The sequence below is a fragment of the Podarcis gaigeae genome, assembly GCF_964106915.1.
Source record: "Podarcis gaigeae genome assembly, chromosome: 9".
NCBI classification, from domain to species: domain Eukaryota; kingdom Metazoa; phylum Chordata; class Lepidosauria; order Squamata; family Lacertidae; genus Podarcis; species Podarcis gaigeae.
This window is the reverse complement of record NC_139685.1, coordinates 34,512,795-34,538,344: the sequence shown is the minus strand read 5'-3', so window position 1 is coordinate 34,538,344 and position 25,550 is coordinate 34,512,795.

Sequence of the window (25,550 nt, the reverse complement as noted above, 5' to 3'; positions counted from 1 at the left end):
AGTCACCTCAGGTAGCAGATCTAGCCTTCGAGGAATGCGCTGCTTGCCACATTCTGCGCTTGTTGGCTCCTGCTGCTTTTGCCGCCTGCCCCTCTCCAGCCTCCTTTTATCCCCCTGCTGCCTTCAGTGTGCTGGTGTCAGGCACTGGCAGAAAGTTGATGAGTGTGCATTGGGAGAGGAGGGCAGTGATTGTGGGGAACTGTACTGGCTAGGATACAAGAGTTGGAGGCAAGAGAAACCTCAGAGCTAGAGGGTGGAGCTTGGGATAGGTCAGAAGAGGAGAAAGAAGATGCAGGTCCGGCATGTGAAGGGCTGGATGCTTTCCCACCCTCTCCTGCACCACTGTCTCCCATAACCAGGAGGAGATTGAAGAGGGAAGAGTAAAGGCAGTTTCTATGCAGGTGCACAGCCTGTTGGGAGAAGGTACATAAACTGGTGGCAGGGGAATGGCCCTCTATTGCTGCAACAGCTGCACAGAGTGTAGACATGGTAAGAGCTGCCTAGATGCTAGACTGGTGTGCAGGGGTATTTGGAGCAGTAGAAACGACTGTGCCAGCTTTGGCCATGAATTAACTATCTGCTGTGTGCATTCCTTTGGCTAAGGAGCGCCCTTAACAGTTGATTTCCCCAAGTTGCCCCATGCTACTTCAGATGGTGGCTGTGGAGGAGCAAGTGGCAGTGGCTGCAGAGGAGGCAGTGGTTGCAGCAGGGGTAGTGGCTGTGGAGGAACAGGAGGCAGTGGCAGGCTGCAGAGGTGATAGAGGTAGTGGGGAAGCTCCAGAGGAGACTGTGGTGGGAGGTAGCATCTTCTGTTTTGCCTCAGGCAGCACTATTAGGTTTGTCAAAACCAAGCATCTAGTCTGAGAGTTTCTAACTACAAGGAAATCTCTGTTCACATTTACCCTTTCCCCCCATGCTTATTTATAATCTGTTTAAAAAGCAAGAACATTTCAGGGTGAATCATGCCTTAGTGGACAACAGGCAGTGTTATCTATTAACATGTCAATCAACATGGCTGCACTCCCCTAAAATTATAGGTTTGCTCTGAATAAGATAGTGATTCATAGTCCTGAACTGCAACAGAGCACAATCCTTATCCTAAGCCAGTGAAGGAGGAAAATGTTTGGTAATAAGAGGGGCTGAGCCTATTCAGATCTAATAGACTTTGTCATGTATACAGCCAAATACCCTTCTTTCAACATAGAAACAGAATCGTAAGATCACAAAATGAGAAGGATGCAGAGGGGGAGAGGCTGCTGAGCCACAGAATTTCTCAGCCAGTATCCAATTGTTGCACAAAACACAAAAGAAGCCATATTGGTATGTTTAGTGTTACCTTCTTCTAGCAATTATCTTTCAGTCACCTTCTCTGTCTATTACATTGAAAAGAAAATCTGAACAAAGCTAAAGAAAGGAAATTGTGTAGGTAACTATTGCAGCTAGATTGAATTAATCTACAAAGTGCTTAACTTTTCCAAAAATATCCAATTTAAAATTGTCTGTTTCTTCTTCAGAAACCCTCTGGGTATCTGCTGTTTCTTATTTTATTTATAAAAGTACCTATGTACCACAGTCTGTATCTACATATAATATAAACATGTAGACATTTAGAATCAGACACCATGAACAAACAATAATGGAAATATCTAAAGATACCTGTCCAAAACCTCAGAATGCTGCCAAGACTAAAATACCTGGCAACCAAAGAACCCAAGCCTGAGGAAAGAAGGGTTACTGAGCTCCATCTCTGACTTCTAATTTTCACTAAATCTTCTCCCTGTAAGACTTCTAAAAACAAAAACAAAAATAAATATCTGTAAATCAGGGATGTGGAATCGGTGGGCCTTCAGATGTTTATTGACTCCAAATCCCAACCCTGATATGCTCTGGTCAGCAGGGTCAATAATGATGATGGGAGCTGGAATCTGTTGGACATTACACTGAAAGAGCTGGGGCAGTTACTGATGCCCAGTGGATGGGAACATTTTGTGTTTGCATATGCAGAGAACGCAAAGAAGAAAATAGGTTAAAGAATGGCTCCCTCATACTAAATATAACTGGATAGAATTTACCCTTGTGTAATGCAGCTTTCCCCACTTGCCTTTCCCTGCACCCTGTCAAATTTGTTCTGGGGTTCTCTCAACATTCCAGAGTACAACTGGGGAGGGTGTGTGGCACATGCAGATGGATGTGCAGAGGGCAAGTTCTGCTACACAAGCATAAATCCTTGCACTAATGGAATGAGGGCACCGGATATTGCCTGAGAAGACATACTCCTTTTTGTACTAAGAATGTGAATTTATACTACAGGTGCAGAGCTGTACCTTAACTGGAGCCCATGTGAGCCATTTTCTCTTATCATTACCTCCTAGGTCAGAAGCTTATGGCTCTCCAGATGTTATTGAACTCTCCGTTCCATCAGCCCCAGCCAGCATGACTAATAATCAGGGATGGAAGCTGTAGCCCAACAACATCTGGAAGAACACAGGTTTCCTATCCTTGATTTCCACAATGGTTACAAATGATCAATATCTTGTTTGACCCATGTTAGGATGGTAGAGCTGCACACCAAACCATCTGAGACAGCACTAAGAGGTCATGAGTAACTCCCATCAATGACATGTGAGACAGGGTTAGAAACATATTCACATAAAATAACAATGAAAAGGATGGTACACCTCAAAAGGTACTATAATGTAGTTATTCTCTCAATTTGTAATGAAACAATTGTAATACAATTTTTAAAAAGAAGAGAAAAAAGCTGGACTCCTATTTTCCATATAGTAAAATTACTTCATTTAAGCTGGTGGTTAATAAATCTATACACCACTGTTGTAAATCATATATTCTAATTTGCTCCTATAAGCACATTTCTGAGAGCTGTTATTATTTACAGTAACTTTGAATTATAGCTTTGGGTTTCTGTTTTCCTCACATTCACAATCTAGACTCTACAAAGCATTCATATTGCAGGGCTCTTTTAGTACTGAAGAAGCTTCTGGCATGAATTCAATGTTGAAAATGCATAAATCTTACTAAATGTATTACATATTCCGAATTAGATAAAAACACAGAAAAATGCAATTATCTACATCGATTGTCCATTTGCTTACAGTTTTAAACGTCTATTACATAATTTATTGCTGCAGGAAACAGAACCCTGATGTCTTATCCCATCATTTTGGGAGCGAGCAGGGGGAATTCTTCCACATTTTGCCTTTGAGCTAACTAAATGTTGGCTCAGGTTTTTGCATCAAACTCAGGGCTAAGCATAATGTATGAAGAGCAGAGGGTATGGGACTCATTTCCTTGGCAGAACAAACTACAGGACAGCGTCCCTTCAAGCCTGACCTAGTTGGAAGGTCTTACCTCAAATGTAATTATATGGCTAATGTTCGTGTACAACTGTGAACATAAAAGTCTGAATGTGGTACTTAAATGGTCTGTTTTTAAAGTTAATTGTGGAAAATAAAAGAGAATCACTTTATTATTATTTTTTTCACTCTGGGCTGCTTGCTCATAAGTCTCCCATGCTGTTAGAAGGGACAAGAAGAAGCAGAAATTAAAAACTTGGCAAAGTACAGGTGCCAGGTCCAGATCCCAAGAAGGTTCTTGCCACAGCTCAGACCACATGGTTCCTACAAGCCACTCTTGAGTTCCTGTACCAGTAATTTAGGAACTTCCACCACTTTAACTAAGCCAGGTTTTACAGCCTATGCAACTTTTTCTGAATGCTGCATGGGAAAGAACATGAACCTGAACTTCAGAGAGCTTGTAAGTAAACCAATTTTAAATTACCACACATTGTCTTTTCCATGTTGGGGAAGAGGGAAACTTTGGAAGGAACTCACAAGGGCATATTTTAAAGGTCTAACAGCCTATATTTCCACACTTTGTTTCATATTTTGTGTTTTTAAATCTCTTCTGGAGTTGGCATCCAGGAATCCTCTATTTATATGTTCCCTACATGGCAACAACTCTTTGGAGTTCCACCACCCTCAGAGGTTCAAGAAGTGAAAAATAGGGCATTCTCTGTGGTAGCCTCTAAGTTGTGGGATTTCCTCCCCACAGGGGTGCCCAGAGGTACCACTATTAAGTAGGTTCCACAATTGTTTCCTCTTTACCCTGGCCTCTGACATCTGAGACAGATATATTTTAGGACCCACCCTATTCTTTTAACTGGAATTAGTTTTAAACTGTTTTAAAACTGTATTTTTAAATTGCTGTGACCTTGAGCCTTCTGGTGCAGGGCAGGTGGGAAATCCAATAAACAACAATATTAAATAATAATGATATCCACTATTAGTTATACACAGAGAGTTATGGATTAGGATTAAGCTAAACCATACGTCAATGTGGGATAATACCTTTGTATTAAATACTTCACTTCTATAAGCTCTAATAATGGAGAAAGATATGATTACTAGTGACACATATGAATTATTTGTTGGACTTTTCAAGCAGAGAAAAAAAATAGTCACAAAAGTGAAGGAAACCTTAATGCGCTTTCTGCTTACAAGAAAAAATATATATAATGGGCCGGAACAAGGTTTAATGCTAGAGAATGTTTGGAGTCAGGTGTTGCTAAGAAATGCTTTATTATTTTATGCATGCATTATGACAACCACCAGAGCAGAGATAACAAGTGTTCAACGTTAAACTGGAACCATTTAAGACTTTTATTTGCACACACTGCCAGGGGAATCCTAACTCTACTCTCTGCTGGAGGTATATGACACACAGGTGGTATGTGTGTGTTTTTTAAAGAATAATACAGAGAGAAAAGAACAGCAGGAACATTCAATTAAAATTCAAGGAGGGGGGTGCCCTCCTTCATCAGCTGAAGGATCCTTAATTGTTATGGGACTCTCTGGAAAGAGGGGGGACTGTATACTATTAAGCTTTTATCAATCACTCAGGGGAAATATTTGTTGTGTCGTTTCTTCAGAAAGGACCGAGTAGCTACAAACAAAAAATCCAATTACAATGAAGTGAAAAATGAAGCTGGGTGGGCTTTTTGTTTTGTAACTCCTGGCGCCAATGCAACCCACAAGGAAAACTACTAGGAAGTAGTGAAAAGTTATTTGTGGGCTGCAAAGGGACTCTCACCCATCCTTGCTCAAGTGGGGCAACAAATGAAGAATTTTATAGGGCACAGATCCTTCTCCCCGCCCCCTCCCCAGAAGTGTATAATATAATAAGGATGAAATAAAATTATATTCTAGGGATAGACCTATTTTTTGTTTTAATTGCAGAAATAATAATACATTTCATGGAGTTCCCATCTAAATAGTTCTTTCTGTTTTGTTTTGTTTTACAATCATGCATTCTATAAATTTAAGAAATCAATCAATAAAACTAGGTCTCAGACTGTGGTGCATATATATTGATAATGGACTGGATGAGAGCCAATGAACTGAAGCTCAATCCAGAAAAGGCTTGGACAATGTTAGTGAATGGTTCCCTAGCTTGGATGAATGAGAGGTTGCCTGTTCTTGATGGGGTTACTCTCCCTCTGAAGGAGTGGGTATGCAGCTTGGGGTTCCTCTGGATCCATTGCTGCTGCTTGAGGCTCAGGTGACCTTGATGGTATGGAGTGCCATCAGCTTCAGTTGCACCCCTATGGAGCTGCCTCTGAAGACAGTTTGGAAACTTCAGCTGGTGCAGAATTCAGCAGCCAGGTTGTTCACCAGGGCAAGACAGTTTGAGCATATTACACCAATCCTTAGTTTCCAGGCCCAATTCAAAGTGCTGGATTTGACCTATAAAGCCTTAAATGGCTTAGGACTGCAATACCTAAAGCAATTCCTTTCCCCATATGAACTGACCCAGACCCTGCAATCATCATCTGAGGCTGTTCTTTGTGTGTCTCCTCCATGAGAGTTCTGGAGGGTGGCAACATGAGAATGGGCCTTTTCTGCAGTGGCTCTCCATTTGCGGAATGCTCTCCCCAGAGAAGCTTGCCTGTCTCCTTTCTTACATATATTTAAGTGCCAGGTGAAAACATTCCTCTTCTCCCAAGTCTTTGACTAATTATACAATCTATGGCCTTTTAAATTGTGGAGGGAGGGGTACTGTTTTTGTTTGTTACTGCAGCACATGTTTTTGTGTTTTATATTGTAAACCACCCTCTGATTCTTGGATGAAGGGCAGAATATATATGGAAATATATGATAATATGGAAATAAATGATAGATAGATGATAATGATAGATAGATAGATGATAGATAGATAGATAGATAGATAGATGATAGATAGATGATAGATAGATAGATAGATAGATAGATAGATAGATAGATAGATAGATAGATATAGATGATAGATAGATAGATAGATAGATGATAGATAGATAGATAGATAGATAGATGATAGATAGATAGATGATAGATGATAGATGATAGATGATAGATGATAGATGATAGATAGATAGATAGATAGATAGATAGATAGATAGATAGATGATAGATAGATATAGAAAGATAGATGATGGATAGATAGATGATAGATATAGATAGATGTAGATGTACACACATACACCATAGCAGTCAACGTTTCCCCTTTTTTAAGGGAAATTCCTTTATTCCGAATAGGATTCATCGCAAGAAAAGGGAAAAGTTGACAACTATGACATACACTGACAACAATCCCACTGGACAGAAATAGTCCAGCCACAGTTATCCATGGCTTCGTAGATTCTAGATTGGATTATTGCAAGGTGTTTTACATGGAAGCGCCATTAAAGACAGTTCAGAAACTATAGCTAAACACCTTCTAATCCAGAACTATTGACAATGGCTGGAAGTGATTATTCAAAGGATTCAGACTGAAGTCTTCCTAAGTCGTACCCAGTGATACTCATTGGTATGAAGTGCCATCACTTTTTTTTGGCAGCCATTTTGTGCTAGCACCTGTTGCACTTTTATCAAGATTAAGAACCAGCACATAACTTTTTACCCTCCAAATAAGTGCTGGCTACATCTCTTTCTTTAAATACAATTTCATTTTTGGAGATTTCAGCAGAAATGTAGTATTTCTTACCCCTTCTATCTGGAATAGAAAACTGGTAATTAATGAACAAAGACTGAAATTTGCAACATTTTAGATTACAGGTATCAGAGTTGACAGCATTAGTGAAATATGTTGTCTGGCTCCAACCTACACCTAATCATAAAGTAATTCATTAAATGAATGTAAACAAAACAAGTCCTTTATAACTCAAAGTAATCAATGCCCTAAATAGAGCATTGCATTTAATGAGCATACATCCGCAGGAATGCTTAAGTTCAGAACCAATTTAGGAAGCTTCCAAAGGAAAATTAAACTAAATTGGGGTCATTCTACAAAGAAGGATGTAAACACTAAATAAGAGATATTTCTGAGTGTGCTCAATCAAACAGGTAAAAATGAAAGCTAACTGAACCCCAGGGATGACTATGTAGCATTCAGACTTACAGGTTAACTCATAGCCAGTCTCTTCCCAGTTTAGCTCAATGTGTGAAGCAATTGGACCAAATCACTTGACTTATGTGGAAATGAAATAAAGGAATAGCATCCAACAAAATGTTGCTGTAATTTTGTGCAACCAGTACATATGGTTTGGTTGTGTGATGATGTCATGAAGTCAAGTCAGAGTGTGGGCAGTACCTTTACACCTCACTCTGAATGGACAAACAATTGATTTCTGTTTCACAAACACACCTCATCACAGAACAGTACATATTGCAGGGGATGAAATTTTCCACAAACACCCCAAGTTATGCTTGAGCCTTAGGAACACCTCGTGCTAAAGATGCTGACATCTGAACCAACATTGTTACACATTCAAAATGATGACAAATACATACTGTATGCATTTTCCCCCTTCAAATTTAGTAGTATAAACACTGTTCTCAGGAAGGAGCATCAGCACTAATTTTACCTAAATAAACATGGCTCTTCAATAAGATAATAAGCAATAGTTTGACCTGAAAAATGAAGGATTACATTCAACTGAATTAGCAAGAGGAGCTTGTGCAAAGCATAGTTGATGTTGACAAGTGAACCATGGAGTCTGTCTTTTATTGAGTTTTGTTCAGTTCAATAATGTATGAAAATGACAGCAGGAAATGTATTATACTTATACATATGGATGGAATAGTCATGCATGAACATCCTGGACATGAAAAACTACTTAATCATTGACTCAGACAATGCTATCTTACATTGTTCTCAAAATAGTTTTAAACACCAACAGTCAATGTGACCGTCGCACTGGGATCCAGTTCCAGAGGTATTCTTTGAAAGCATCATGAATATGCATTCCAGTACCTCCTGCCACTGGACTAATTATCAATGATTGTCAAAGCTCATGTAGCGTGACCACAGCACTTGGTAATCAATTCAGAAACCTATTACGCATAACAACTTGTGGCAGGGTGGGAGGGAGAGCAAAGAACTATATTGCTCAATGTTTATTGTTACAAGAAAATGTAATTTCATTTAGTCATAATGGGTGCCATTGGGTAGCAATTAGATTTTTGCAAACTATAATCATAGCAAATGTATTTATAAAAACCACCCTTTCCTTCTATATAAAAAAAATGGGTACGTTGGATTTCCCTTTTATGGGCTCTGTTATATCACCCTTTTAAATAAATGGCTTCAGATGACCAGTGTACCTGAACGTATGCGTCCCTGAACAATACGTTTGGATCTTTAATGAAAAGCCACAGTGCCCCAGAGCAAAAACCGAGCTCTCTCTAATGGGGAAATTACCAAGATAACAAAGCAAACTTTAGAGCAATTGGATATAACTTAGGAGGAACGGAAGAGTGAAAATTGTAACAAATAAATGTGGTTTCGCACAGAAATTGATAGTTTAATGACAAGAGTCAAGAGTCAGTTTGGATTCTTTAGTTGGTTAAAGAAGGAGGTAAAAAAATGGGGTAAGATAGGACAGCATATGTGATGCTGTCATGACCCCAACATTGGGACCACACAGGGCATGGAGAAAGATTCAAAAGAAGGGAAGCTTCATGGTGCCATCCCTAAGTAGGACCTTTCTGAATGTTCCTTTGACTCCTCCAAGCAAGAAGATGTAGACTTCCCTTCATCTTCAGGCTCAGAGGACAAGCTGTCAGTCAACTCCTTAGCTTCACAGAAGCTTAAGAATACCAACTCAAGTCTCTTTTGAGTACAGCCAGCAATTTCCAGAGGGCAGATCCTATGACAGAAAATGTATTGTCTGCTTTTTAAGGCATTAGATTTCTCCAGCTCCCTGCTGTCTGTGGAAGTTCTTGCAAACTGTTAAGACTTTTTGAATGACTGTAATACCAATGCAGCCAGTTTCTCCTGACTGCTGAAAGTAGTGCAACCGACAACCTGTTCCCTTGATCTCTGTTCATCTTGGCTTCCTATAACTAGCTAGGAATAGCTGGGTGGGTTCAGGGAGTGAGCAATGACTTAGTGGAGGATGGGAGGTAGCACCCACCTTGAAGGAACTTATTTGAAAGGGCCTCCCTGCACCCAGAAGTGTTAACTATCCCCCAGTGGGAAATATCTTCTTTGGGGGCAAGGTGCTTAAGAGGATGGTGGCTCAGTTTCAAGCAAGTCTGGGGGAAACTGGTGATCTGGATCCAGGCCCAGTTATGGCACTGAAACTACATCAATTGCCATGGTACTGCTGCATCCAACACTGTCACTGGTGGCATCAGGTGGCATCAGTGGTTTGGAGTGCCAATTTCCAGCTCCACTGGGTTCACCAGCTGTAGCCCCATTTGTACAAATTCACTCTACATGCAGCTGCCCTTGAAGAACATTTGGAAACTTAAACTGCTCCAAAATCCAACAGCCAGGTTACTGGCTGGGGTTCTGTTTAGAACTCTCATAACTCCAGTATTTTTTAATTAAAAAAAAACCTGTGCTGCATTTCCAGGCCCAATTTAAGACACTCGCACAAGTATTTAAAGCAACATAGGCCCCTGTGTAGGTCTCTGAAATACTACATCCTTTCCTACAAACCTCCTTGGCTTCTAAGATTAGCAGAGGGTAGTTCCATTGTCCTCAGAAGTAGGAATGTGGCAGCCTGGGAAAAGGCATTGTCTGTGGAGGTCTCTATGCTCTGGAATTCCCTACACAGAGAGGTTAATTTTTATCATATGCTATTATTTTGTAACTAGTCTGGAACAAGAAGAAGTAGAAGAAGCTCCACCAAGACCACATTTTCTAAGGTTTTTTCTTCTTTCCCTAATTAAACATTAGCTCCACCTTCAAACTAATGCAGTACTGGATATAAAAGGGGGCTAGGTGAATAATAATAATAATAATAATAATACCCTGCCCATCTGGCTGGGTTTCCCCAGCCACTCTAGGCGGCTTCCAACAGAATATTAAAAATACGATAAAACACTAACCAGTAAAAACTTCCCTAAAGAGGGCTGCCTTCAGATGTCTTCCAAAAGTCAGATAGTTGTTTATTTCCTTGGCATCTGATGGGAGGGTGTTCCACAAAGTGGGTGTCACTACCGAGAAGACCCTCTGCCTGGTTGGCTCATGGCAGGTCAGCCTGACTGATGGCCTCTGGACTGGAGTCAAAGGGAACAAGCCTGTGCACAGTTTGTCCGAGGCCCAGGGCAGGAATATCTTGTTAGAATAAACTTATAAACAACTTCTTCTTCTTCTTCTTCTTCTTCTTCTTCTTCTTCTTCTTCTTCTTCTTCTTCCCCTCTGTTGCTAGATCCCATAGTTTCCTCCAAATGACTCCTGCCAGGGCTTTGCCTTAATAACTGAGCCGGCTGCCCATGCCAGTTCTGATGTTTCCTTGCCTGGTTCACATTAATTTCTTGGGTTCTACAGCTGGGATTTTAACAAACACTCAGAAGAATGGCAATTGTGGGGAACAGTAGAAGGAAAATAGTATCCATTTATTATATGTTGGTTGATTAAAACTCACTGTCTTCTCTCTGAAACCTTGAAGGAAGAGCACTTTGGGTATAGCTGTCACAATATCTGCCAAGCTACAGTGATATTACATGCTATAGGGGATAGTCATTTTTAAATTTCCACAACAAATTATACAACTGTGTGAGATGAATTCCCTCCTCTCTCCATCCCTGGATGCTACCAAATCATCCTTGCCCGTGACAATTTACCCAGTCTGCTCCTTTGAAGAACAAACTTTTGGCTTTGAAAGGATCCAAATAGTCCTCTCCCTAAACCCAAAAGTTATGTTAGATATATGGTTTTGAGAGAGTGGAGCACAGAGTAAATAAGATCCAAATCTATTGACATCTGACTTATAAACATTTCCTCATTTGCCTGAGAGAAACTCTACTCCCAACAACTGCAGACTGGTGGGTGAGATTCAAGAAAGGAGAGCGGGTCAATTGCAACCTCCCCCAGCCTCTCTGCCTGACTCTTGGGACTCTCCACAGGCCAAAGACCCTCCAAAGTCTCACCCTCACCAGTCCTGCTTTACACCCTCCCCCAAGTGATTTTGCCAAACTAGAATTTGTCCTTGAATGCTGATAATGCTTTTTGCTTACTGAATGGAGGATAGAGATGGATGTGTGAGTACAATGAAAGTCCATCATCTAAATTTGGGAATTTTGCCCCTAACAATGTGAAACAACAACAGCAAACCATGCGAGAGAGGAAGGAATATAGGACTAGTTCCCCATACAATTTCTCATGAGAACATGTAGAAAAGATAACAGACTTGCAACCTGGCAGTTTGCAGAAATGAATTTAGCGATCGTCTCCCCCTTCTGCTTCCCGCACCTTGGATCATCATGATGCAAACCCAAGATATGCATTTGTATTATTTAATATTCTTTGTTGTTGGGAACACACTTCTTGGAGGGAGGAATCAAGTTTTGTAAGGACAAGTAACAGAAGGCACCCCACCTATCAAGTCTTTGCTGGAGAGAAAAGATCTGCATATGACCTTCTCCACCTGGCCCCTCCCTTCTTCTTTTTCTTCTTCCCAGGAGGGGTGAGGGGTTAAAATGAGAAGGAGCTGGATTTTATTTGATCACTGGCAGTTTATTAATCTTTAAATCCTATCTAAGATAAAATGGATCAGCCCTATAGATAGATATAGATAGATCCTCAGCCAAGCTCTCCTGGGCAGCCCCTTTCCACTGTAGAGCGCTCCTTCAGCTCACCTGATCTCACCTGGTGAATGGGGCTTGGGCTAGAGGGTGGTTTGGCCGGGCACATACCAAACTTTCTGTGGGATGGCTGCCCCTGGAGCCCTTTCCAGTGACTGCCACAGAGAAGCCCGTTTATCTATTTCTTGGAGTATTTTAATCATAGGATGACAGAGCTGGATGGTTGGAAGGACCCCCGAGAGTCCTCTAGACCAACTCCCTCCAGTGCAGGAATCACAACACAAGCAGCATCCCTCATTAAACAAGTTTGCTCCATTTCCCCCCGTGAACAGCCCTTCAGATACAACAGAATAACAGAACCATTCACAGAGTTGGAAGGGAACCACCAGGGTCATCTAGTCCAACCCCCTGCAATGCAGGAATCTTTTGCCCAACATGGGGCTTGAAACCACAACCTTGAGATTAAGAGTCTCATGCTTTATTGACCGAGGTTTGTTTATGTTTCCTGTTTCCTTTTCCCAAGCAGAGATAATGTGTAAGCGTAGTGTCAGCTCCCTAAAAAAGGTCAACACAACTTTGGGGTGTCCCCCCCTTAAAAAAGGTCAACAACTCTGGGAAAGGGGGGGTCAGAGCGATCTTTGCACCATGGTGCTGGATATGCTTAAGATGGCCCTGGATGCATAAGAACACATCAACATCTCCCAGTGCAAAGGAACCATAAATCTGTAAAGTTCTGATTCTCAGTGCTGGTATGGGTGATCATTGCATGAATTTGTGATAACTTTCAGAGATACCTGTATCTGGGACTCATTGGTATTCACTGGTACTGAAGAAGCTTTTGTCAGTGCCACACAGCAGATTGGTGGGCTGTGTAGGGACAAAATCTACAGTAAGTTGCTGGTGTGTTGGTCTACTGGAGGCCTCCACTAATGGAAGAGGCAAGGCAACAGTTTCGCCTTCCCCCGCTGCTCTCTCAAATCTGAAAACCCCTCCCCTCCTGTTCTAAGAGGCTCCACTAGATCAAAGAATCTCCCACAAATTAAAGAGCTCCCTCCATTCTATTAATGATTAATGACTAAACAAAAAATCTACAAAAAGCAACAAATGATATGTAAAAGTAAAAACTAGGAAGATTTAGGGAATCCAGATTGCCTGAGTTAAATATATCAAAAACAAATCTCATTAATTCCATCTGTATTTCATATCTATAGTTCGTACTCTGATACATGCTACTCAAGGAAAAGAAACATAAGTTGGGTAGAATGGACTTCTCAACCTACTTTAGACATGAATGAATCTACGAAACAAAAATTATTTGTCAGAATGCTGTAAAAATAAACAGAGACAAAAACTTTTACTAGCTTTGGGCTGCAATCCTAAACACACTAAGTAGGGAGTAAACCCTACTGAAAACAAAGGACATCCATATTTGCACCAAATCCACAGGATCGTACTGCGGAAAATATTCATTTACCTTTGCTCATATGTTTAGGCTTTGGGGGTTCTTTTCCTTGTAATTTTTTAATGCAAAGAGGATAAGTTATTAACATTTGAAAATAATCCTCTGCAATCTCTATCATAATATATCCATATTGACATTTTAACAGCTTCCTCCTGTGATAAATCCTTATGACCATCTGCCGAGGATCATTGTCAGCTATAAAACACAGCAATATACATTTTCAAATGACTATATTAATCTTCCTATGATAGACTGGCCCAATGTCTCAGCTCTTATATCTTCCCATGAAATTGTTCTTTACCTAACTTCAGCTCTCTTCTGACTAATACATCAAGAAATAAATAAAAACAACACTGGCAGCCATTTCCTGCAAACATGGGCATCCAAAGGGGTTCATGATTGGCTTCCAGATGCCATTTAACTACAGTGATTTAATTCACTGGGCCTGTCAGGCAGGTGATCCCCCACACCCACCCATCGCTGACTGCAAATAAATGTCTAATGTGGATAATTCATAAAAACATAAAAATATATTCTGAAGCCTTATATCACAATCCTAATTAGCTTCATGTGCTCTTGATAGCTGTGCAGCTTCTTTGTTCTGTATGTTGTCCTCTCTCTGTCCTTTCTCTGTTCCCTTCTGTTTATGGGCTGTGGTCAGACATATGGCGCCGCCGGATCACATCAGTGCATAGAAATGTTGCGGGGAGCCATTGCATTATCATTTAATCATTTTTAATTGGCTACTGTTCCATCCCAAGGACCTCAGAGAGACATAAGTTCAACCTATTTCATTCTGACTTAAAAACTCATGAGGTCACCATACCTCATCATGACCCATTAGGTGATTATGAGGTTAAAATTGAATAAGGGCATACAGCACACCTTAAAGCATGGATAGGAGTCCATGGTCCTCCAGATGTTGTTAGTGTTGGATTATACCACCCCCCATCATCCCTGACCATTGGCTATGCCAACTGGGAATGAGAGGAGCTTGATAGATTCATCAATAGCTGGGGGTCCAGAGATGTCCCATCCCTGTCTTGAAGCAAAGGTTGGGTACAAAGGCGATAGGTGGTGATTCATGGCCATCCCTGTGCTTACCCTGAATAAATTATTCCAAGTATGTGCATGCCAACAACTTATGTGTGTTACTGTATGTGCATACATAAACTGCAAGAGCTTGTAACTGCCTCTACTACTGCTGTCTCTTTTCCACCAAACTTACCCAGTGCATTAGAGGCAGCAAAGGCAGTGACACCTGCTCCTCAGCAAAGCATCTTTTCCTGCAGCATCCTCAGTAACAACATAATGCCATTCACATAGCTATCCACTGGGAGGTCTGAGTCTTGTGTCCCAGGCTCCATCCTTGGTAAGAAAGGACACCTCACTGAGGAGCTGGAGCATCAATCATTGCCTTCACCACACTACCTCCCCACTTCTCATGCCTCAGGCGAGCCTGGTGGACCCTTGAGGAGGCAGGGAAAGGTAGGCATTGGCAACAAGAGCTCAGTCAATGTTTGAGGTGTGGATCAAGCAAGCCCCACTCACTTTGAGAAGAGTCTCTATTTGATGTGCCATGATTAATACATCTATGTTATGCTCAGGCATTTTTTCAGCCGGAACTCAGTTCTGGCACCTCTCAGGTGGGCTCCATTGCCATTATAAAAGAACAAGGGAGGCATTTGTGGTGAGTTCAGTCACCTCTTTTTCTATAAAAATAGCACTGGTTACGCTTGTGTGCCACCCTTCCTCCAAGAAGCTCAAGGAGATATACAGTGGTACCTTGGTTTACGAACTTAATCCATTCCGGAAGTCCATTCTTAAACCAAAGCGTTCTTAAACTAAGGTGTGCTTTCCCATAGCAGCAGGCGACTCAATTTACAAATGGAACACACACAACAGGAAGTGAAACATGTTCTGCTTCCAAGGCGAAGTTCACAAACCAAAACACCTACTTCCGGGTTTGCAGCATTCTTAATCCAAGTTGTTCATAAATTTAGCTGTTCTTAAACCACGGTAGATGGTTCCCCTCTCCCTAATTAATCTGCACAAAAACCTTGAGGGGTAAATTAGGCTGAGAGACAGGTCACACAGTGAGCTTCATGTCCAACTGGGCATTTGAACTCTGGTCTGTCAGGGCCACTTCTCTTACCACTACACCACACTGGCTCGACACCACAGATTAATGCCTCCATGCGGAATAACCCTAGCAGAACTTGCATCGGATAGTGGATATGAGGAGGCAAAAGCATGCTTCAAAAATATTTACCACTCCAAGGCAGATGAGGCAAACAGAATGGCTCAGAAGAACATTTTCTCGAGGGGAGCATTTGGGGAAAGAGTGTTCCCCCTCCTTTCTCTCTCTCTCTGCACATATCTTTTGCCAGATGCTGATAAACAAGACGCAGAAAGCACAGACATAGCTCCTGGGATCTCTGTGAAAATGTAGCTTTCATTTCAGTATAAGCTGTAAATATTTCATGAAGGACATATAAGTTAATAGAACTACTCCAGATTGAGACCTATGCAACTTAGATCCACATCTGGCCTATTACTCTTATTATCAGCGGTGGTAGCAAATGTGCGCGTTGGTGTGTGTGTATCTGAGGGCAAGAACTATGCCTGAACGGGAGTACAACTGTTTAGAATGTTGTAACCCCAAGGCTTGAAATAAAGACAGAGTAAAACAACAGCGAAGCAGTCCTCTGAGCCATATAAACTGGCAAATGGAAAGAAAGAGCAACATTCTCGTCTTCTTTTTTTCTGACAGCACATGAATTATACACCGTACCGCCAAGTCACACCTCTGGTGACGTGTTTCCTATGGACAGTTTTTAGCAGTGTCTCGGCTACACTCCAGTTTTGCTTACAGCTCTTGTTTTTTCCCTCTTCTTACTTCCAGTTTCTAGCACAATCAGCACTTTGTATGTATTCAAGCTCCACCCTTATGAAATGTTTCTTTAGTTTTCAAATCATTTTCAAGCAGGCTTTTGTTAACCACTGTAGACAGCGACATTTCAACAACCTGTCGTTCGCACTTACATTCCGGAAATCTAATTACCTGAGTAAAATCAAGGTTAATGTTCACGGGACTGCCTTCCGTATGCCATTTAGTGACAGTGATTGTTTAATTCACTGGGTCTGTCAGACAAAGGATTGATTAGTTGCTCAGTCAGTTTTTCTGAACTGTGGGAAAGAAACTTCCATTTTCAGCACGCTAAGGATGCAATTCTCTTAGGGATAGAGAAGAAATTCAATTCAGCTCACATTTAAAGGTGAACTTAAGCAATTCCTGTTTAAAGGTGAACCTAAGTAATTCCTATTTTCCAAAGTCACCATTTCAAATTTGTGCTTCTCCAAAGTTTGTAGGGCAGTTCTCCAGCTAAGTAATGCATACAAAAATGCAAATACTAGGGTCAAATATGCAAAAATAAAAGCAGCTGTGACTGAAAATAATATACAAAAGTGCATTATATTAGGGGAATTTGCTTTGCAAAAATGTGTATATTAGACAATGTTGTGTACAAAAATATGTATGTTATGATAAATTTGCACTAGAAAGCTGGAGAATTATAAGGACTTTTTAAAAAATCATATGTTGATGTGGAAATGTGGAAAACTGGACTGAAGACTGGAATAATGAGAAACTAAAATTGCTAGATTCAGGCACCCTATAATTGCTTACCTGGAAGTAAGTCCACTGGTGCTCGGTTTGCCTAACTTCTGAGTGGTCACCACTCACAGGCCTGTTAAGATAAGAACCTGTTGTTAGTGTAAAAAAAGGTATGACACAGAAATTATTCTTGAACTCATATATGTCACACCACATGATGATGATGATGATGTATTACATTTATTAGTCACTTTTGTTTTTTACAAACAGCAACCCAAAGTGACATATAAAATAATGCAGACATTAAAACTGAATATAAAAACCAGAACAAAATAAAAGCTTAAAAATGTATCCATGGCATATACCAAAAGGCATGTGTAATACAACCCAATCCACTTCAAAAAGGTAGGGATACAAGTCTACACAGTATCCTCCAAATGAAGCCCCCCAAAATCTGGGTAAAAAGAAAAGAGCAGATGAAGATGGTGCCAGGTGTGCCTCCCTGATGACAGCTACCTGCAAGTGGGGAGCCACCACTGTAAAGGACAATTCTCACATTGCCACCATCTATATCTCCATCTGAAGGGGTGCATAGTAAAGGGGCTCAGTTGACAAATGCAGGATCTGGGTTGGCTCATGGGGGGGCCGTGGGGGGGCATGTTCAAGAGGCGGTGGTCCATCCTGTTTCACCACCAGAGGTTCCAATTCAATCTCATGAGAGCCCAGGGAGATCTCATGGAAGCCTCAGTGAGATCTTGCTGGAACTTGGAAGCCATCAGAGCTGCTGATGGGACACAGGTAGGGGCATCTATGGATGCGCCCCTTGAATTTTGGTCACCTGAGGCACCTGCCTCAGACTGGCTGAATGTATACAATACACACATGCATTCATATTCATACATTCATACACTGCATATTCATATTCATATTCATACACTGAATATTCATACATTCATTCATGCATTCATACACACATGAAGTCTACATGGAGAGGCCATACTTAGACTTCAGACTTGCTATCAGCTCAGCCTGTTTGTTGGGCTCGTGCGTGAAATATCCTCCAAGAGATTGCAATAAGGCCCTGCCCAGCATTACAAGTCAAAAAATTTAGAGAGGCTGGTTTCTTAGCCTGCTATGCTTTAGAAATCAAACCTTGTGGGGACCCTAAATAAAACATGGATTTGTCTAATAAATGAGTGATGTGGAAGTCACCACAAATGTGTGATAGGTGTTGCTTGCAACCTTTATTTATTTACGAGCATATTTAAAGATTGCTCCCTTTTTTTGCATAGCCTGTTCAAGGTGTCTTAGATATCACAAAGGACACAATTGCAAGAAGAAGAAAAACCTAAATTATTAACTGACATAAAAGAGCGGGGAGGTTTTGGACTCCCAGACCTGAGACTATATTACGATGCAGCATGCTTTACTTGGATCAAGGATTGGATCAAATTGGATAACAGCGACATTTTGGATTTGGAGGGATGGAACAACAGATATGGTTGGCATGCCTATCTAATATATAACAAAGTGGCAGTCCATAAAGAATTTCTAAGCCATGTAATTAGAAATGCATTATACAAGGTCTGGGTGAGACATAGAAGGTTGTTAGAACCAAAAACTCCATGGTGGGTCTCACCACTAGAAGTAATATCAGTTAAAAAGAAAAATACTACAGGAAGAATGGCAACTTACCAGCAGCTCCTAAAGGAAGAACAGGGCCAATTAAAACTAAGACCATATGACGAGGTGACCCAATACTGTACCACATGGCTTCAATATCACCAAATTGCACAAATATTTAACCAGGATAAAGTAATAGGATTTGAAAAAGAAGAATCAAAATTACAAAAAGTATTATTACAAAACTCAAAAAAATATATATCCAGAATGTATAATTCATTATTGGAATGGGAATTAAAGGATGAAGAAATAAAAGAAGTTATGATCAAATGGGCATGTGATATAGGATATGTAATTCGGCTGGATCAATGGGAGAAATTATGGAAATATGACATCAAATTTACGGCATGTTATACAATAAGAGAAAATTTTATGAAAATGGTGTACCAATGGTACTTAACTCCAGTAAAATTGGCAAAAATTTACAAATTAAAGTCGAATACCTGTTGGAGATGTAAAAAAGAAATAGGAACAATGTTCCACATGTGGTGGGAATGCCGACCAATTAAACAATTCTGGAATGAAATCTATGAAGAACTCAAAAGGATGTTTAAAATATCTTTTAGTAAAAAACCGGAGGCATTCCTTTTAGGTTTAATTACAAATGATATCCCCGAAAATCAAAGGAAAATATTCCTTTATGCAACAACAGCTGCCAGGATGCTTATAGCTAAAAACTGGAAAAGCAGAAAAATTCCATCAGTGAAAGATTGGCAAATTAAATTTTGTGAATACATAAATCTGGCAAGACTTACAGCTTACATAAGGGGACAATCGGACCAGAAACTATTAAAAGAATGGGGTTGTGCTAAAGAGTATATGAAAAAAACATTGTTCTGGAGTCAGTATATTGGTATGTAATGAATGATGCTTTACAGGGTTAAAGAACAAGAAAAATGATGTAAAAAAGCATAAAGATGGAAGTAATCTAATTAGACACAACAATACAGTAAGAGTAAATATCTTTGGAGGTCTTAGAACAAAGGAAGGAAGTCAATTTATGTTTATGTATGTTATGATATGGTTTTGCTTTGGGGACTTCCGGTGGAGCGCGGAACCGACTGCAGGCGAGGGTTCTTTCTGCGGAGGAAACCCCAGCTTTTTCGCCAGATTTTGGAGGTTTTTAGGGCGCCAAAACCCCCCGTCAAGCCTCTGGAGGGTGTCCAGAGGTCCAGGTACCCGGCGGTGCCAGGCAGCCGCTCGTTTGGTCGTCAGGTAGTCTTTGGAAAAAGGCGAAGAGTACGACGGAACGGGCGGTAGGCAGTCGGGCTGCCATTACAGCGGCGTTTTACGGTGAATTAGCAAAGCCCCGAGCCTGCAAGGGATAGCGCTCCGCTCTCAAAATGATGAAACTCGGATTCGTAAATGAATTGGACATAGTAAACAACAAGGAAGTCTCCGAGTAACAAGGGAGAAAGTTCGAGTTCAGCGCTGGTTTTTTACTTCATTGAAAAAAAAGACGCAGTGTTACGAGCAGAGCCTAAAGAGAAAGTAAGTTACCGCTAGCGGATACTGTATCCGTCTCCCTCGGGTAGATAAAGTTAAAAAGTTAAAAAAAGTTAAAAAGAAACCCCCTTTATTTCAAAGGGAGGAAACTAAGAGGGAGCAGAAAAGAGGCGTGATAGAAAGAAAGCCCAGTCAGGAGGGCACCTATTCAACTGGAATTATAGACAGGACTGTCGCTAAAAATTTTCTTTTCGGGAAGAGGCAAAGCAGCGAGAAGACGCTCTGACGCCATTTTCAGTGGGAGAAGCAAGGAGAAGCGCCCCAGACGACATTTTAAAGGACTTCAAAAAACCAAACGCTTAATGTGGGGATTAAGGTATTAAAAAGTACTGTGGTCTGATGCTGGAGGGGTCACGTACCTACTCCCCTACCCACTATATCCCCGTTGTGCTTTCTTCCCCGCTACCCCCGATTGAGAAGTTGGAAATAGACTGAATAGATAGGTCGCTACTGAGGCGCGTGCATAGCACCACACTGGGACACTTAAAACTTCAGTATTAACGCTAGAAACCCCAGCTGTTCCTCTCTCGTGGTTTCGGACTTAGTGAAAGATATCAGCTCGGGAAAGATATCAGCTCAGGAAAGAATTTATCCACCCACCTTTCAGGACTAAACTCTTGGATCAATTTAACGTGAACGTTTTTCGTTGGGGGTGCATGGTCTGGTACCCGGGCTCAGCTTAGACTGGAGGTTCCGGGAGCGGCTTCTCACAATTGTATTCGATCTTTACTTGGACTGTATGGTCTTACAAGTTCATAAATCAGGTCCACGAACATTAAGCCACCGATTGGATTAGCCCGAATAGGGGCAGGAAGATCTCAAACTGACCACTCTGACAACCAACGGGTAACCTACCCCCCTCGAGATTTGGGGGGGAAGGGACATTAGCCAAGTCAACTAAGTGGAGAGAAACTGCGAACGAAGTCGGCTACTACCGTATTTATCTATATTTTGGGTTTGTTATTTGACAATTGTAGTTCCGCTTCGGTTACCGCTATTTGCTGCTCACTTATCTGAACCTGTATATATTTTTTGTGGCGAATAATTCTGGTATTGGTTTAGGGGATTTGGTCTACCCCAAGAGTTGGTTTTTGAGTAAGAATAAGAGCTCTAAAATATAGAAAGAAGGGATAGACCAGTAAAAACTAGTGGAATATTTGTTACATAAAGATTAGTGATAATGTCATATAACCAGAAAAAAGGGGCGGAGGGGGGGTACACCAACAGAGAGGAAAGCCTCAAAACAAGAAACGGAATTTAGAACAGAAATATTGAGGATGTTTGCAGAAATAAAGCAAAGTGAGAAAAACTTGGAGACAAAATTAGAGCAGGTAGATAATAAAATTGGAAAAATGGACAAAAGGATTGAAGAGACAGTGAGCGAACTTAAAGGACAGATTAAGGAGGTATCAAAAAGAGTGGATGAGGGGCTAAAAAAGACCAAACAGGAAATGAAAGAAATGAGACGGGAAGAAGAAAAAATGAAAGATGAGATAGCAGACTTACATAAAATACAGGAAGAATTAAAAGACTCCATCGCGATGAACGAACTCAAACAAAGGGAAGTGAATTTAAGAATGAGACAGGTCCCGGAATTACAAAACGAAAATATAAAAGAAAGATTAACAAAGGAAATAGCACAGTGGATGGAGTTAGCAGAGGAGGAAGTGGCAGGAACAATTTTAAATGCATACAGAATGAAAACTAAAGCAAGTAAAGTAAGGAAACTTCCAGGCGACTGTTTAGTTACATTTAAAGATAAAGAGATGAGGAACCTGATTTTACAAAGGAATAGAGAGAAGAGATTGTACATCGATGGGAACTATATAATTGTATTTAAAGATATTCCTATAAGACTGCTGAAACGTAGAGAATCATATAAACCACTGGTGCAATTACTAAAAAAAAATAGAATAGACTTTCGTTGGGAATTCCCGGAGGGTGTTTCCTTCTTTTATAAAGGAGTTAAAAGAAGGCTGACAAGCCCCGAAGAAGTAGGAAAGTTTACAAGAAGATACAAAGAACTTCAACAAGGAGAGGAGGAGTCGAAAGGAGCGGAAGGCGGAAGAAGTCCGAGGGTGGAATCAGAGCTGGGAGAAGAGGAAGATCGGAGCGAAAGGAAAACAGAGGAAGAGGAAGAAGACGAAGAAGGAGAAGAACCAGAGAGACTTTAGGTAAAACAAAAAAACAAAAAACTAAATTCAATAAAAATGACATTAAAATTATGTAGTTGGAATGTTAATGGGATGAACGATAAGAAAAAACGGAATGGAATTGAGCGTTTCTTAAAAAAGAAGAACCTGGATGTCACATGTTTACAAGAAACGCATGTGGCGAAGAAACACAGAAAAATCCTGATTAATAAGAGGTTAGGGAACGAATTCATCTCCTCAGACAAAGAGAAAAAAGGGGAGTTGTATTATATATTAAAAGCAAAATTGAGGCACACGAATTATTTAAGGATGAGGAAGGAAGAATAATTGCGGTGCGTATAAATTGGCAAGGCGAAACATTGATAATAGTGGGGATTTATGCCCCTAATGGGAATAAAACAGAATTTTTTAGCTCATTGGAAGAAAAGTTATTTGAATACATGGACCAAAAAATCATACTAATGGGAGACTTGAATGATGTGGTTTCAAATGAAATGGACCGACTAAGAAACTCAAAAAATAGAGATGGTAAATTACCTAAGACATTTTTCACATTGACTAAGAATTGCAACCTTATCGACATATGGAGACTGAAACACCCTTTAGAGAAACAATTCACATATCATTCAGAGCCGAACCAGTCATTCTCAAGATTAGACCAAATATGGATATCGAATGAACTGTCACCAAGAATTAAAAAAGTCGAAATCCAGGCTAAAGTTATATCAGATCATAATCCAATCGAAATGGAGATGAAGGGAGTGGAAGAACGAACCTTTAGATGGAGATTAAATGATAACCTATGGGATGACCAAAAATTTGTTGAAAGAATTCGGAAAAAACTAGGGGAATACTTCCTAGATAATCTTGACAAAGGGGTGAAAACAAGTACGGTATGGGACACAAGTAAGGCTGTAATGAGGGGCCTCTTTATTCAACAAAATGTCTTGAAAAAAAAGAACAAGGAAAAGAGGTTAAAAGAGATTTTGAGACAGATTATGGATAATGAGCAGAAACTGATCAAAAAGCCGAATAATGAAAGAATAATGCAGGAAATAAAGTCCCTCCAAACACAGGTTGCAATTATAATAAATAAGGAGGTTGAGTGGAATATTAAATGGTTAAGACAAAAAAACTTTGAATTCGCCAATAAGTCAGGCAAATGGCTTGCGTGGCAAGTCAAAAAGAGGAAGGAGCAAAATACAATCAACAAAATAGTAATAAACGGAGAAGAAACAACTGACCCGAAAGAAATTAGAAAAGGGTTCTTGGATTTTTATGAGCATCTTTACAGAAATAAAGAAAGGAATAACAAGAAAAAGATAGAAAGATATTTAAAAGAAAAGATGGTGAAGAAGATGTCATCAGAGGAAAAAGATCAGCTAAATGCCCCAATTTGCAGAATAGAGATAGAACAGGTGATAAAAGAACTGAAAAGAGGAAAGGCACCGGGTCCAGACGGGTTCACACCGAGCTACTATAAGGAAATGAAAGATACATTGATAACACCACTAATGGAAGTAATGAATAACATTTTAAAAGAAAGAGACATGCCCGGTTCGTGGAAAGGGGCCTTTATAACAATTATCCCCAAACAAGACTCGGATCTAACTCAAGTTAGGAATTACAGACCCATCTCCTTATTAAACACGGACTACAAGATCTTTGCCGGCATTCTAGCCAAAAGACTAAAAAAGATATTAACAAGGATGATACATGAAGATCAGACGGGCTTTCTCCCGGGTAGGTTAATAAGAAACAATACAAGATTCATAATTAACCTTATCGAATACCTATCAGATAGTCGCGATAAACCAGCTAGTCTAATCTTCATAGACGCGGAGAAAGCCTTCGATAATATAATTTGGGACTTTATGTTTAAAAATTTGGAGGTAATGGAAGTGGGACAGGAGTTCTTAAATGGTATAGGGGCAATTTACACTGAGCAGAAGGCGAGACTGATAGTCAATGGAGTTATTACTGAGGAGATAAAAATTTCTAAGGGAACGAGGCAGGGCTGCCCGCTCTCACCGTTGCTCTTTATAGTAGTCCTAGAAGTGCTGCTGAATGCAATAAGACAAAACAAGCAAATTAAAGGGATAACATTAGGTTCAAATGAGTACAAAGTTAAAGCTTATGCAGACGATGTGGTTTTAACGGTGGAAGAACCTATAGAAAGTATAAGGGTGATTCTGGACAAGATGGAGGAATTTGGGAAACTTGCAGGATTCAAATTGAATAAGAGTAAGACAAAAATGATCGTTAAAAACTTGGATCAGGATAAGGCTGCAATAGTACAACAACAAACTGGAATTGAGGTTGTTAAAAAGATAAAATACTTAGGAATCTGGATTACCAACAAAAATATTGACCTATATCAAAACAATTACATTCCGATCTGGAATAAAATTAAAAAAGATTTAGAGGTTTGGGCCAGAATGAAACTATCATTCTGGGGAAGAATATCTATGGTGAAAATGATGTTGTTACCCAAGCTGTTATTTCTGTTCCAAACATTACCCATACTAAAAGGAACAAAAAATTTTAAAGAATGGCAAAAAGCCATCTCTAGATATGTTTGGGAAGGGAAGAAACCCAGAATTAAATTTAAGTTGTTGACGGATGCTACAGAAAGAGGGGGCTTCGCCCTACCAGACATGAGACTTTACTACGAAGCGACATGTTTGTGTTGGATGAAAGAATGGGTTAAGCTGGAAAACAGAGAGTTATTAGACCTTGAAGGGTACAACAACAAATTTGGGTGGCACGCATACCTATGGAAGGATAAAAAAAGGGTGCACAAGGGGTTCACCAGTCACATCTTTAAGGGCCCACTAATAGAGGTCTGGGACAGATATAAGAACATATTAGAGCCGAGAACACCACACTGGCTTTCTCCCCAGGATTTAACAAGCGTTAAGAAAGTTAATATGGAAGAAAAGAGGGGGAAGTATGGAGAAATGGTCATAAATGAAGGAGGGAAGTGGAAAGTTAAACCATACGACCAGGTTAAAACGCTCACACAGGGGTGGCTCCACTAC